Genomic DNA, 14,474 nt, shown 5'->3' on the forward strand with positions numbered 1-14,474 from the left:
TACAAACAGGTCTCTTAGGAACACCCAGCAGTGTCCTGCTTCTAAACCATTTTGTCTATAAAATGCCACGTGCAGAGTAATAATTCTCCTGTGACTTCTGGGAAGAAGTGACTCCAAGGTAACCCCTAATGTGGCAGCTCTGGTGCACACACAATAATCTCACTTAAGGCTGGTGCTGTAAAGCTGCAGATAAAGTAATTAGCTGGCAAAAACATGGCTTTTTATCTAGAAATTGTGCTCAGCACGCTCTGACTGCACGAGGTGCCTGTTGTGGGTCGTGTTTAAGACTGAGTGTTACTTGGGACTACTATATTTGAAAATCAAACACATGGTTCAGTGTCTTGTCTATACAGGTGAGAAGGAAGAGGAAGCAGCCTCAGCTGGATTGGAAAGGGCTTTTTCCTAACCCAGGCAACATAGCTGAGAATACTGGGGTCTTGTTTCCAATTCCTAATCCCAACTTCCTTCATAAAGCACTTGCTTTCACTGAATTCTGTGCCACAGTATTCCCAAGCTGGGAGAGCCCTCCAGGTGAGCTAATAATTTGGGAGAGAGGTGAGGAATTGTCCCTGCAGTACTGGACTTGTTGAATTCCCTGTGAGTTGGTGGAGGGTGGGACCACAGGCTGTGTCACTGGACTGTCATTTATCAAGGGTGGCCACAGTCACAGTGTCTGTGCTCACCAGATATGGTCAAACCTCAAAGTCACACTTGTTTTTTTGGAGAGCTAAACATTGGTGAGGTCTAAAATCACCAGTGTCCATCATTTTCGTGAGTTGTGCTACTGCTAAGAGTGTTGAAAGTGGTCTAAAATTAAACTTGTCAAAATAGATTAAGAGAACAACTATTATTTTTGTGGTAGCTTTGCTTTGCAGGTTTGTTGATCTGCCAGCACTGGAATTTCAGTCATGTTCTTCTTGGAAGTTAGCACAAAACATGCAGACTGCCTGAGTTCGTAGCAAAACAGGCATTTCATTTCTAAAAGTCACCCAAATTTGTTTTCAGATGTTGCTTATAAAGTTTTACTGCCCCATTAGCCTCTGTGGGGTGAATAACACACTGCTTTTTGTCTGCAGTTTGAGCTTTTTGGCTTAGGTGTGTTTTTATATAAAAGAGGGACAGGGCATGAGCATCTGAGAGATACACAGGGTCCAGATAGAGTCCTGCCTGTCCACATGGCCAGGGAGAGGCCTGTTTTTATTGGAATTCAGTGGGACAGTGAGGAATTCTTCCTGTGGAACACCCACCCAGGCTGGGTTTAGTTCTTTGCAGGCTTGGTCTCAGTCACAGCAGCTGCTCAATGTGGGGTTTGTTTGACAGCAGTGACCCGGTTCTAGAGATCTTCTGGGTACAACAGACACTCCTCACTAGTGGTTTTTATCCTTCCCAGCCAGCTTGAATGGGAATCCTAGTTGTCCAGGGACCTAAAAATTCACAGCAGACTAATTGTAAAGATTTAATGTGACTTCTGTGAAAGAGTGGGTGTGTTGCTTACAGTCTTTTTTTACCTGTTAGGATTTAATGCAGCTGAAAACTTCTCAAGCAGCATTTTATCAGTAGAGGTTCTTTGCAGTGATCAGCCTCTTTAAAACCACCTCTGAAACAAACCCAGGCTCCTCTTTAAAGGCTTGTTCACTGCAGGCTGCAGCTCTTCTTGTTGTTTTTTTTATTTTTCTTGTTTAATACTAATAGCTGCTCTGGCTGTGAAACCTATACATGATGATCTCAGCAATGTCTTGCTAATCCCAGGCACACAAGCAAAAGGCTGATGCTGCACCCAGAGATCTCTGCTGAAATGATTGATACAAATCCCCTGCCTGCCAAAGTTTAATGCCCTTGTGGAAGTGGAGAGCCAAAATAATATGGAAAGATCTGTGGGACTTGTGTGCAGCACCCAGCTGAGGTTCAAAACAAACTCCCCTCCTGTCAGGGAGTTGTGAGAGCTACAAAGTCGCAGACACCACTTGATCAATATTTTTTTATTAATTTAGCAAAGATTTTGGGAAATGTGTACACTTCCTGCATCCCACTAGAGAGCCCTGATGTTCTCAAATGCCACTGGTCCCTTCAGCAGCTCCCAGTGTCCCGTGTGAAATCCGTGGCTCCCCAGAGCAGCCGTGGGGAGGTGAAAACTGTCCTGGACTCACAGGGAGCAGGGACTTTAATCCAAATAAATCCTTGCAGAGGGGCTCAGTGGGTTGTACGAGAGACCCCTACCCACAGCACTGTGCCTTAGGACTTCACCAGCCAACATCTGTCTCAATCAAATGACCATCCAGGGGTTCTGATGCCTTGCAGATGTTCACACTAAATGTCTGCAGGATTCACAGGTTAGCCTTTTTTATTATAAATGCTGTGATGAGGTGTAAGATGGTGGGGAAAGATGGAAAGCATTGAAGGTGCACGTGAGTATAACATTCTGGAAATAAGTCAGTCTCAAGCCACATATCTAAATGTAACAAGCATTGATTTCCTAAAGTTGTGTTTCGGGTCGTTTTGAAAAAGAAAAATAAATCAGTGATTTTCTTTAGCGACAGAGTGTGCAAATTCTTGAAAGTCCTTGATTAAAAAGAGGGGGGGAAAAAAAAGGTATTAATGATTTCCAGCTGGTGGGACTTACCTTGTGCTGCCAGACACCACCTCCTGTGGCATCTGGACTAGAGAGGAGAGAGAATTTTCACTCTGTGAGCAGATGCTTTCAGCGTGTCTGTGCTAAATGTGCCGAGTGCCCTGGTGTGACAAATGTTCCTCTCGTTAACAGGGCTTTAATTAGAACCCACCAGAGTTTTTGCCATGACATTCTCCAGTGTCATTTTCTTATTCAGCCCACTGGAGAGCCTTTTTAAAGCCCAGAATCCCGCTTATCCCCGGGGCTGAAAGGAGAAATCCAGTAATAGCCACTTAGGGAAGATTTGCTTTTATTAGAAACCTATAAATGGGTAACCTACTGTACACAAGTGGATCTTGGGATGGTTTGAAGATGAAATCATGCTGCAGTAAAAAGGGCTGGAGCTACGACCTGTGTGATTAAACCATGTGTGTTACACGCAGGGAGTTTGCAGACAGCACCGAGGGATTTTTTTTTTTTTTTAACTTGTTTTCATGTGGGTGAATGGAAAACATCTGATTTTTAAAAAGTTTGCAACCTGAAAACTTTAAAAAAATATTTTATAATATTATAGATATATAAAAATATATATATAAAAAATATATATATGTATGCAGGCATTTAGATGTTTATGGAAAATACTTGATTTTTAAAAAGTTTGCAACCCAAAACCAGTAAATATATATATATATGTATGCAGACATTCAGATGTTTCTGGAAAATACTTGATTTTTAAAGTTTGTGACCTGAAAACAGTAAAATATATATATATATATATGTATGCAGACATTTAGATGTTTATGGAAAATACTTGATTTTTGAAAAGTTTACAACCTAAACCCAATATATATATATATATATACATATATATATATATATATATATGCAGACATTTAGATTTTTATGGAAAATACCTGATTTTTAAAAAGTTTGCAACCTGAAAACAGTAAAAAAATATATATATATGCAAACATTTAGATGTTTATGAAAAATACTTGATTTGTAAAAAGTTTGCAACCCCAAACCAGTAAATATATATATATATATATATGTATGCAGACATTCAGATGTTTATGGAAAATACTTGATTTTTAAAAAGTTTGTGACCCAAAAACAGTAAATATATATATATATATATATGCAGACATTTAGATGTTTATAGTGTATATATATATGTGTGTGTGTAGCTCTGTGTTCAGTCTGAGCCCTTGGGACAGTCAGTCAGTGTCACTTTGCATGACTGAGTGGCCTTTTCTCAGGCCCAGCACCTCAGTTTAAAAAAATAAGCTTATCTCCCATGCTGTAATGCTTGTTGATGTAACGTGATAAGGTATTGTATCCCAAATTCTGCTGTCTGAGCTGCACAGTGCCCTGGGAGGGGAAATACTGGTTGGTGCCAGCTAAGGAGCTGGGAATCCGATCCCAAAGCTGTGTTCACATCTTTCTGCCTGGTTAAATTCTGCTGGGATGTCGATGTGAAAACATCCAGCACAAAGATCCAGGGCGTGGGGCAGGAGCCTGGAATCTGACCTGTTGTCACTTGTGGTGTATTCCAACTGTTATTGTAGTGACAGGATGAGGGGGAATGGCTTCAAACTGGAAAAGGGGAAAGTTAGATGGGATATTGGGAAGAAATTCCTTCCCTGGGAGGGTGGGCAGGCCCTGGCACAGGTTGCCCAGAGAAACTGTGGCTGCCCCATCCCTGGAAGTGTCCAAGGCCAGGTTGGAGCAACCTGGGCTAGTGGAAGGTGTCCCTGTCCATGGCAGGGGGTGGAATGAGATGAACTTTAAGATCCTTTCCAACCCAAACCATTCTATGGCTAATTAATGTGATTTCTTGATGGAAAAATTAATCAGGAGACTCCCGAATCATTTTGACAGGCAGAAGAAGAAGAGATTTACTTGCATTTAGCAATATTCCTTTGGTTCATTGGGTTTAACTTTTGCCTGCTGAGAGGCTGATGCTGTTCCAAACTCATTTAGCACAAAGTGCTTTAAAAAGCAGCCACATCAGTCCAGCAAGTGAGTTGTTGCATAGCACAAATTTGTCCCATTTAATTTTTTCCTACATAAAGACACGGGCTGAGGGCTTTTTTTTTAAGCTACCTGTGTATTTAGTACCTGGATGCCAAGACTCTTCAATGGTGTCCTGTTTGGGAGCTTCAGATTTGGGGTTTTCTGCTTGATAGGTTTAAAGGGAGCTGATTTTTCTGAAAATAAGGGCCAGGAGGTTCCTGGGGCCATTCCAAAGGGCCTCAAAATTACCAGGCTGAAAACTGTATCTTCTAGTAACTAATGATATAAAGGACTGCTGGTGCCTGGACTCACCCCATGCAGGACGTTGCCCTGCTCTCCCTGCCAGAGGAGACCTTAGTGTGGGTCAGTGTGTGGCTCGAGGCTGTGTGAACCAAAGGGGTGAATTTTGCCCATAATTCCCTTTTCTTTAAGCATCAGCAAGCAAACTAGTCGTGCTAGTCTTGGTATGATTCATCTAATCCTTTTTATAAACTCAGGCGATGAGTGAGTGGTAGGCAGCTTTGGGGTTGTTTTCTTTCCTCTTGTCAAATTAGCCTAATGGGCTTTCCAAGCACTTTTAGGACAGCACAGATGCTCAGGGATGCCTTTTCCTCTGGAAGATTGCTCTCCCTTCCCTTGAATTTTGAGCGTGAGATCCTTGAGCAAAGCACAAATGTTTTTTTCCTGCGGTCCCAATTCCTCCCTCCCCGGTTTTTATCCAGGACTGCTGAAGGTGCAGGGATCTCCTGGGTGCAGATGCAGACAGCTGTGCTCCCAGGCATCTCTGGACGCTGAACTTATAAGGAGTCCCAGGAGAGTTTGGGATCGGGCTCTCAGGAGCTGCAGGGACATGGGATCGCTGGCAGGAGCGCTCCGCAGCTTTTCCCTCGGCTCTCGCAAGGGGGATTTAAATAATTGCTCCCTAAGTGGCCTTCGGCTTGTTCCCTTTGTCTGCGGGGCTGGAATAGCTGCCCGAATTAAGTCTGTCCATTCTTCAGCGCTGAGAGGAGCTTTCTAAAGATGAGGAGAGGCAGCCCCGGGCTCTCCGAGCAGAGGAGCCATGTAAGGGGTTGCATTCCTCCCGCTGGGGAGCTCTGGAATTTGGCTTTACAAGCAGAGAGGCCTATTGGAGAGGACTGTTTTCCTGGGCAAGTGGGTTGTAGGTAGGAAGGCAGAGATCATGATTATTATAATTAAGTGTAATTAAGCATAGCTGAGAAGGGATTGAAAGCAATAAACCCCATGCCTGATTAGCCCACAGAATGCACCGTTGGAGGCTCTTGTACAGACCAGTGACATAAGCCAGGTTGGATTTAATATGAATTTCTTCACAGTTTCGATTGCATTGTGAGAACACGTTGGATGTGGTGTATTAGGGAAGGGGGCTGTGAGCAAGGGGATCTCCAGATGAGAAATAATTGCAGCCAGGTCTTGCCCTGGGTGGTTTTTTGGCTGCTGTGGACATGGAAGTGCAAGGTATCATAACCAAGACGTTGCTGGGAGAGTGGAGTTCAGCTGGGGGCCGGAGTTCAGTGGAGGGCAGCCACGTGGAGGGTGATCTTGTAGGGCAAGAAAAAGAGCTGGAAAAATTATTTCCACCCTGCCACGCTCAGCAGGAGCCTGAGAGCTCATTCTGACGTGGGTGAAGGATGAGAAGGGGAGGGCAACAGGAGGATTTTACTCCATACTATCACAGGTCTGACTGATAATGCCCAAGCCCCTCATCCATGTGCTGCCCAGGGCTGTGAGTGCAGTGATTCCTCCCCAGCCCGTGCCCTGTCCTGCCACTGCCACAGCCCTGGGTGACAGCAGCACCAGTAACGTCACTGATAAGAGCTGCCAGTCTCCCCAGCAGGTGTTAATGATGGATGGCATAAATGAAATTACGTTGGAGGTGTGTGCAGCCAGCTGTAAAGTCATCAAACAGGAAAGGTCGTGCGAGTAATTCACACCAGATCTCCTCTCTCAAAGCCACGAGCACAGAATAAATGTGTGCAGGCGAGCAGAGAGGGGTAATTTGTTTGTGTCTGAGGCTGAATCTCTGAGACATGAGCTGCAGATCCCCTGTACATCCCCTGCACAATTCCCTTCGCTGCTGTTTCCTGTGCAGAGCTCAGCCTTTGGCACTGTTTGATCTCGATGCTGCCGGCCCCTGCCTGACCTGGGTCAGAAAGGAGCTGGAGGTGGGCAGCCCTCAGGGCTCCTGCAGCTCCTTGGCCTTCTGAAGGTGCCTGGAGAAATGTGCTGCCCACCTTTTTATGCTCCATTTCTTCTTTAGATGGAGATACACGTGGAAACAACGGGGGTGGTTTAAGATGGTTTTGTCTCTTTGCTGGAGATGCCTTGCAGCACCTCACAGGCTCTGCGTGGCACCCCGGGCACTGGGAGGGGGCAGCTGTGTTTTCCAACACTTTCCAGACATGTATAGCCTGATAATCTTCAGAAATGCCCCTTTGTAGGTCATTTGTAGGGGCACAGAGAGGGTGAGGGAGGACGTGGCTGTGGCTCCTGCTGGTCACTGATTGCTGGGGAAGGTGGGAGTGTTTGTGGCTGGGAGGGGGGGTGAGTATAGGGAAGCTGCTGGTTATTTTGGGAGGTGCAAGAGGGGAGCAAACAGCCCAGCTTTTATTTTCCAGCCAGCTGGTGCTGATTCAGGATGTTTTTGCAGCGACAGTTGCGTGGAGCTGAGCTGCCACCGAGGGCTCAGTGACACTCTGGCTGCAGTTCCATGTGCTGCAGCATTTTACCTCCCTCATCATCTTATTTCTCACTCCTGGGGCACTGGTAGTGCCTTTAGGAGAAGGAATAAGGTGGCAGGGGGTGTGGGAGAAAGCCAGGACCTCCAGGCTGGATTTTCTTCTTCTTTTCCCTGGTCTAGAGGATCATGTGCTTTGCTATAACTATTTCCAGACCCCTCTTCAGCACTTGCAGGACTAAGCCTGATCCTTTGACACATCCCCATGTGATGAGAAACTCACAAGAATGATACAAACCTTTATAAATATTCTTTGATGATTTTTTTTTCCCTGTTAAATTAAACCCAGAGCTCCCTGCATCATCCACACCATTGGGTCCAGTTACACACAGAGGATAAATTGGCCTTTATGAGCTGCTTTCTCAGGTTCTGGTCTCATTCCATGGCCCTTTCTGTGAACTTGCAGCGTTACAGGAAGATGTTTTACCTTCCCACAGGGCCACAACAAATGCAGCTTTTGGTGGGCCCCATTTCAGGCGTGTTCCCCCTGTCCTTTCCCTGTCTCTGTCCTTCCTGATGCCATTTGCAGAGTTCTTCCTACGTGGCACTGCTGAGGGATTAAGCACTGCCAGCAGGAGGGATGGCAGGTGGGAGGTTTGTCCTTGCTCTGGCACAGCCATGGGGTGACCTTGTCCTTTCCTCTATAATTACAGGACAGTTATTTTTCTTATTTTCTATATAACTTGTTTGGACTCATTTATCAGGCCATTCTCCTTATTTTCTGTCTGCCAGCCCTGAAGCTTCCTCTGTTCACCCAGATCCTGCCTCTGCAGGGGTGTGTTGGCACAGTCCTGGATTCTGAGTCCATGGGAAGAACCCCAAGTCATTTCTAACTCCCTTTCCTGATCCATAAGGTGCAATAACAGCTGGAAAGGGACTAGAAGGAGATGTCTTCCAAATATTGGGATACACCAGGTTCAAGCTTGTACCTGTATCCTGCTACCTCCATTTTGTGTTGCATCCAGCATTTCTCCATGCACACCAGCATCCAAAAGCCTGTGGTACATGAAAGGGCAATGAAGGTGCTGCTGGTGCCAAGGAGTCCCAGACCTGCATGGGAACATCCTGCTCCCACCTGCAGCCCCGGGGAGCTCACATCCCAAGCAAAAACCCCTTTAAAGGGTGAACACATCTCTTCCTACCAAACCAAACAAAAAAAAAAAAAAAAAAAAAAGAGAGAGAGAGAAAGAAAGAAGAAAAAAGAAGAAGAAGAAAAAAGAGAGTTACATCTCACCTAGCTGCTGTTGCTGTGTTTTCAGTTGCTACACAAACAGTTTTATTTCTGGCTCGCTCCACATGCCAGCCCCCAGCCTGCTGCAATGTAATCCCGTGTTGTCGCTCCGAGCACGTCGGGGCGGATGCGGCGGGGCGGGAGCACAGCCCTCCCGGCACGGCCCCGGCAGCTGCTCGCCCTGACCCGGCCACTTTTAGCCTGTTGCTCAGTGGCCCGAGTGTTTTTCCAGCACGCTCAGAAAGCCCCGATGAAGCCCTGCCAGCCCCCGCTGCCACCAGCACATGTGCGGGGTGGGGAGGGCTGTGCCCACGGGGAGGGCTGTGCCCGTGGGGAGTCACTGCCACTCTTGTCTTGCCCTCCAGCCCCTGACCCAGAGCAGGGTGCCCTGTGCCCCAGCTGTGGCTCTTCACACTGGCTCTTGGGCCACTCTGTGCCTTACTCTGAGACATCAGCGATGGGACACGGGGGAATGGATTTAAACTGCAAGAGAGAAGGTTCAGAGTGGATATTGGGAAGGAATTCTTCCCTGGGAGGGTGGGGAGGCCCTGGCACAGGTTGCCCAGAGAAGCTGTGGCTGCCCCATCCCTGGAAGTGTCCAAAGCCAGGGTGGAGCAACCTGGGCTAGTGGGAGGTGTCCCTGCCCATGGCAGGGGATTGGAATGAGATGGGCTTTAAAGCCCCTTCCAACTCAAACCACTCTGTGATTCTATGATCACTCCCAACCTTTCTCAGTCATCTTCTCATGGGATTCAAGAGATCACACAATTTTTATCTTCTCATGGATCTCACCCCCCTTTTCCCCTTCCTTGCAGCAGCCTCCTTGCTCACACACCTGAGTGCCTGGGGGTCAGTGAGGCCTGACTGAGGCCAATTAACAGCATTAATTGCCATGAGAGAAGTTCCCCTCCAGCAGTGCTGGTCCTCCCTCCCAGCTGGGAATAGCTGCGCTGTTGTGGAGGGTGAGGATGATCTCTGCTTGTTCCACAGCCAGTCCCACGAGCCCTGCAGTGCTTTGCTTTGGGCTCTGCTCGTGGCTAAGTTGGGCTCCCACCAGCAAGACTCCTGTGGGTGAAAGTCAAGCAGTGAGGTGTGTAAAGATGTTCATTTGGGATGTGTAACTGCCCAGGATTATTTGGAGAATTGCAGGAAGCAGTTGCTGCCATGTATGTGGGCGTTTTTAGGTTACAGATCACTGGCACTGCCTCTGTTTGCTGTACAGAGCACCTGGAAAGGCTGTGTCAAAAAAAAATACAGAGGGCAAACTCTGCCCTGAGGCCCCTGTGCTTGTGTTAGCTGCCTCTCAGCCCAGTGATTGCTGTGAGGGAGCAGAAAGACCCATCCCAGTGTGGCCATCCCATTAGCAGGGGCTGGGCTGGGAGGATTTGTGGGGCCCCCAGTGGCACACAGTGCCCACCCTGACACAGGGACACTGAAAATCGTCTCCTCCAGCTCATGTGGGTCCTTCAGGACAGCCAGGGAAGCAGCAGTCCATGGGCTGCATATGTCCCTCTGGATTAGGGCCAGCCCAGGAGCTGCTTATGCTGAGTGAGCTAATCTCCATAATCTTGTCACACAAATGCCTCCTCTCTGCTGGCAGAGCAGCAGGGATTTGGGTTATATGTGGATGCCAGCAGATATAAGTGCCCTGGGAGGTGGCATGGAGAGGAGGCACATCTGGGGCTCCCGGGGGGCACTGCCAGGTCGGGTTCAGCTGGGGCTGGGGTGGAGATTCCTCTCCTGTGTCCTGCTCTCACAGTGTGGGACTCCATCCCTCTCAAAGCAAATGATTTCAGAACTGATGTATTTCTGTCTTTCTGAGTAGTGGCTTTTGTGACTGTGAGTTAGGGAAGCACATTTGGAATCGTCTCGTGGGCGATGAATCAGGATCCAGGTTCCGGGTGGAAAAATCACCGTGCTGAGAAAAGCAGAGTAATGGGTCAGTGCTGGGGAGTTTGTGTGCTTTTAGTGTTCTCTTTCCTTGTGCTAAACACTCCCTGATGTGGAGGGAGACACTGCCTGAGGTGGGCACACATAAGATGCACCCAGGACACGCCGGTTTGTCCCTCATATCTTGCTGAGCCCAGTGACCGAGGTGTGTGTCCCCTTCCCTGCCCTGTGTGCAGGGCAGCCTGGAAACGGGGAGGAAAATCCTTATCCCCATCAGCCAGACAGATATAATCCTGACCAGCGTTTCCTGACGTGTCCTGCAGTCATGGGCTCTGTGTGTCAGCTCGAGTATGTGCAGCGGGAAGGGTTTGGGGAGCCGTCCCGCTCGGGAATGCGAGCAACGCCGGGGCCCTCCGGGTGCTAATCTGCCGACGGGAAGCCCAGCCCTGGAGCTGCTGCCTCTCCCCACCATGTGCCAAGGGGCATTGCTCCATCTCCTTCTGCCGCAGAAGGGTGGTGCCAGCGGTGAATATCCCTGGCAACCGGCAGTCAGCAACGTCCCATGCTCCGGCAGGGATGGGATGGGAGAGGGTCTCCATAAAAACGCTGCTGCTCAGACTTGCACTGGGACAGGAGACTGAAGGGCGAAGCTGAGAAAATTTGTGGTTAAGTTTTTGGGAAATAAGTCCAAGTTAGAATAGCTCCTTTCATCCTGAAAGATCCCACAGTGCTTTATAAATAGATTTGCAAACCATGCACGAGGATCACTTCCAAGCACTGAGGCACAGCCGCTTCCTGGGAGAGCGGAGCAGCTGGTGGGAGCAGAGCTGGAGCTCCCAGAGCAATGGAAAAAACCCTCAGTGCTAGACTTCCAGAGCTACCTCCTGTCCTTATTCCAATCCTTCTGTTGCTTTACAAGTGGCCTTAATAGCTATAATGGTGATTAACAACATCTTTTACATTCTATTACCCCTCTCCTAAAAGCACGCGGGATTATTTAAAGGTATTATCATTTTTTATGTGGGATAGCTTTTCACCAGCCTTGTGCTCCCACAGATCCACCCAGGGAGAAGAACAGGATGCACACAGCCTTAATGATCACTACCCTAATCTCCATAGTCTATTTTTCCTGGTAACTCTGCTATAATCAAATAACAATCTGGTTTATTGAGAGCATGTTCGCAGATCAGCCGCTTGTGTCATGGAGATGCAAAGGCTGAGCCTGCTGCCATCCCTAATGGAAATGGGAGAGGAAGGAGGGAAAAATCGGTTCCCATTCACATCCGGATGAATTGTCTCATGGCTGAGCAGTGGAGGTCGCACAGGACAACCCCAAATCCCACCCTGTCCCTGAGAGCATTGTCCAAATGCTCCTTGAGCTCTGGCAGCCTTGGGGCCGTGCCCACTGCCCTGGGGAGCCTGGTCAGTGCCCAACCACCCTCTGGGGGAAGGACCTTTTCCCGAGATCCAACCTGAACCTCCTTTGACGCAGCTTCCCTACCATTCCCTCGGGAACGTGTGATGTGGAAGAGCCACCAGCCACCGGGATGGTTCCCTTTCGGGAGGAAGGGGCGCATCTGGGTGCCACCCTGCCCAGGGCTGGGGACCCCAGGCCCGCCGTCCGGCCCCCGGGAGCCGCGGGGCTCTGTCCCGCAGCCACGCGCGGTGCGGGGGCTCGGCGGTCCCGCGGGGACCGGGGGCCACCTCGTGGCGGCTCGGGGCGATGAGCTCTGCGGCGACCTGCTGACACCCCCGTAATCAGGGACCCGGCACCCCTCTGTCCCATCTTTAGGATAGACTGGAATAATTTCGGAGAAATCGCCATAACCAGGTGCTTCTGCCTCGCCGAGGCTCCGCCAGCTTTTACTGTTCAGGTTTGCTGTAAGAGGCACAGAACTGTAAATCAAGTACTTATGGTCATGCTGGGCCGTCTCTTGCCTTCCCCTCCCTGATTATTTCTTTAATAAATTATTTTATTTCTTAATAAATTTACGCCGAAGGGCCCATTGCTTCCTAAGGACTTCAGGTGGAAGATTCTGCTGTTCCACTTAGCTGGAAAAAGGTGTAATGATATGTTACTTGGATAGAAGACATCTGTCTGCATAAACTGGATTTTCTAAGAGAAGGCTTTACTTTATCAACAAGCAAGACACAGAGGAGTGCAAGTATGAGCTCCCTACAAGCAAGGGGGAATGATTTTAAACTGAGAGATTGAGGTTTGATGTTTCCCTGTGAGGGTGGTGAGGCCCTGGCACAGGTTGCCCAGGGAAGCTGTGGCTGCCCCATCCCTGGAAGTGTCCAAGGCCAGGTTGGACAGGGCTTGGAGCAACCTGGGCTAGTGGAAGGTGTCCCTGCCCATGGCAGGGGGTGGAATGGGATGATCTTTAAGGTCCCTTCCCACCCAAACTATTCCATGATTAATTCATAATCAACATGCTGAATACAACAGGAAACCCCTGTCCCTGAGTCAGCCCCCTAGGCTTGAAGGCAGAGGGAAGTGGGGGCTCTGGTGTCCCAGCTCCGGGGGGGTGGCCAGGCTGTCCTTGCCTGTGATGGAAGAGCCAGCACAGCCCTTGCCTCGGGTGAGTAACCAAGGAGTAATTCCATGGGAAACCCAGGACCCGAGGCTCCCAAGCTGTGCCTCCTCTGTCCTGGTGTTTATCTTTGAAATAGCTGAAGGGTCGGGTTACAAAGCAAATATGAATGAAACGAAAGGAAACACAGCAACAAAGTGGGTCAATCATTTTCCTTTGACCAGATTCCTCTGTGGAGAAAAACTTGGCTTAAAGGCTCCTTTCCCCAGACGTGCTGAGACGAGCCCAAGTGAGGGGAAGCCAATGCTGGGAAAACCCCACAGAGCAGCAGCTTTGAAGCATCTTTGATCTGTTGTTACAGGGTTACATGGGATCTTACTCTGACCCTCAAAACTCCTCATTAACTGGGGTGAAGGATGCAGGATCAGATTCTGGGAGATGCTGCAAGTCCCGGAACGAATCCATTTTCCCAGGAGGAAATTTTCTTGCTGCAAAACGCTTAGCCCACGATGGGCCAGGAGCAGGCAAAGGCCTCCACTGCTCCCTGGGTTTCACAGGGAAATTCAGGACTCGTGGTGGGAGGCACTCGACAAGAGTTTTATTTATAAAGCTGCCAGCGCCTGGTGTAGGTTTACTCACTCTCCCATCTGGTGGCTGTCACTGCCACCTCCTGACAGACGCTCTGTCTCTTGCTGTTAATGACGTGCTTTGATTAGCTGGATCCGCTGCTTCACCCACCTATTGATCGGTCATGGGTTAATAACTGGCTGTGCAAATGTGGGAGCAGCTTTATTGGGCTGATTAAAAAAATAACGGGAGGATCTTATTGACCACAGAAGGTGCTGGGGTGGCAGGGGTGGACCAGATGCCTCCTGCTCCCGGGTGGCCTCGTTGTGTGTAGGGATATAGAGGTCACAGCTTGCCCTTCTCTGTCCTGCCCTTCACTGTCCTCTCCCTTTCAGGCTCAGGCTTCTTCTTTCTTCTCGTGGCAGCTGCTTGTTGAGGACTTGGTGTGGGTTTTGTGCACTGTGGGCTTGGTGTTCCCTCTCCTGAACTCATTTGATTTTGCTATTGCTCTCCTTTAGTTGAGATAGAAGAGGAGCCACTTCCATGGCTCGCTCTGTCCTTGTGGCCCCCGTGAAACTGCTGACACCAGTGCAGAGGGAGAGGGTGGTTTCTGAGCAGGACCCTCCATCAGTGCATCTCTGAGGGGCTTCCAGAGCCCCTCATGGTTTACAGTGAGATTGGTGGCTTGAGGCTGGGGCTGTTTGTCACATCCCAGCCCTGTGGACACACTCCAGGGCCTGGGACTGTGTCCCCCTCGCTGTCCTGGTGGCATGTCAGTCCCTTGGCAGTGCCACACAGGATGGGCTTCTGTCTGTGGCTGCCCAAAAGCAGTGGCTGGGCCTCGGGAGATCGCTCCAGGCTCTGCCGTTGGCT

At 49.1% G+C, this 14,474-nt stretch overlaps 1 protein-coding gene across 2 annotated transcripts in view; it reads left to right on the plus strand.

Moving 5' to 3' along the window:
* LOC127480485 (interleukin-20-like) overlaps positions 1-14,474 on the plus strand; it is a 117,298-nt gene that overhangs the window by 43,136 nt on the left and 59,688 nt on the right. The window contains exon 1 of one of the 2 annotated variants that reach the window (XM_051808687.1): positions 12,805-12,845. The exons of the other annotated variant lie outside the window; for it this stretch is intronic. The gene's annotated coding sequence lies outside the window, so the exon portion shown is untranslated. Of the gene's footprint in view, positions 1-12,804; positions 12,846-14,474 lie in introns of those variants that run through there. 2 annotated transcript variants of the gene reach the window in all.

This window comes from Manacus candei, unplaced genomic scaffold, assembly GCF_025592945.1.
Source record: "Manacus candei isolate 608988 ecotype Guabito, Panama unplaced genomic scaffold, ASM2559294v1 h1tg000073l, whole genome shotgun sequence".
Classification (NCBI taxonomy): domain Eukaryota; kingdom Metazoa; phylum Chordata; class Aves; order Passeriformes; family Pipridae; genus Manacus; species Manacus candei.